We start from the raw sequence: 1505 nt of genomic DNA on the forward strand, positions 1-1505 counted from the left end.
CCAGCCCGCTCAGTTGGCAAGAAAAAATTGTCACTCAAAGGAAAAGGTCATTATTACATTTAATAGCTGCAGTATATCCTTAGGAAAAACTATTACTTCCTGTAAATTTCATAGCCGGTTTTCTCTGTGCTGTTAATGTCAGCTTAATGAATAGCCGAGCAGTTTTTTACAATTCAAACTAATTTTTAGGTTGCAAGGGGCAAACAATGGAAGAGGCATCTACAAAAACTGTTAAGAATAGTGAGTAGGCAGGAAGAAAATGAAGTGTGAACCTCACAAAGCAAAGTGTGATCACTGGTGTTGAAATGACAACAGGTTTAGTTGACTGAGCTGTCCAATAAAGTAGCCGTATCCACAAGACAGTCTTTTAAGTTAATTACAATAAATTAAATTTAAGGGCTGGAGGGATGGCTTAGCGGTTAAGGTGTTTGCCTGCAAAGCCACAAGACCCTGGTTGGGTTCCCCAGGACCCACGTTAGCCAGATGCACGAGGGGGCGCGCACGCATCTGGAGTTCACTTACAGGGGCTGGAGGCCCTGACACGCCCATTCTCTCTCTCTCTCTCTCTCTCTCTCTCTCTCTCTCTCTCCTTCTCTCTCTCTTTCTCTGTCAAATAAATAGACAAATAAAATGAAATATTTAAAATACATTCAATTAGGTTGGGCATGGTGGCACACACCTTTAAAACCCAAGACTCAGGAGGCAGAGGTAGGAGGATCAAAGTCAGTTTGGCTAGAGTAAGACCCTACCTCGAAAAAAAAAAAAAAAAAGACAACAAAAACATAAAATACATTCAACTAAGTCATCTCCCCCCACCCAGACTCCAGATGTGTGCGCCCCCTCGTGCATCTGGCTAACGTGGGCCCTGGGGAAAGAAGCCTCCTACTGGGGTCCTTAGGCTTCACAGGCAAGTGCTTAACCGCTAAGCCATGTCTCCAGCCCTCCCTATTAATTAAAAAAAAAGTCTTTCATGCCATTTAGCCACATGTCAAGTGGTCAAGAGACACAGACTAATGGCTTATTACCATATTGGACAGTAGTACAGAGAACATTTCCATCAGTGGCCGAAGTCCTATACAAGCTGGGCAGGACTGTAATTTCAGCACTTGGGGGGAGGCGGCAAGAGGATCAGGAATTCAAGGTCATTCTGTGCTGTGTACAGAGTTCAAGGCCAAGCCAGCCGGTGCCACATGAGACCCTGTCTGAAAACAACAACGAAGAAATTTCTTTCTTGTTTTGTGGCATGAAGACAGTGCAGCAGTGACCTCAGAACATGTCCTGTGGGAGGTACTAAGACTTAAGTCTCTTCCCAGACACTGCATAACTTGAGCGTCCCCTAGAACCTCCATTGTCTCCAAACTCCACCTCCCCAAATGCTGCGTGGGGGGGGAGGTGGTGGTGATGGTGGAGGGGTACGCTTTGGAGACGCTTGGGCTAGATCGCTGCCACTCCGGGGCTGGGGGATCCGCCAGCATCCCTGTGGCGTCCCAAGGTCCCCAGGGCGC

This window comes from Jaculus jaculus, chromosome 3 (assembly GCF_020740685.1).
Source record: "Jaculus jaculus isolate mJacJac1 chromosome 3, mJacJac1.mat.Y.cur, whole genome shotgun sequence".
Lineage (NCBI taxonomy): Eukaryota > Metazoa > Chordata > Mammalia > Rodentia > Dipodidae > Jaculus > Jaculus jaculus.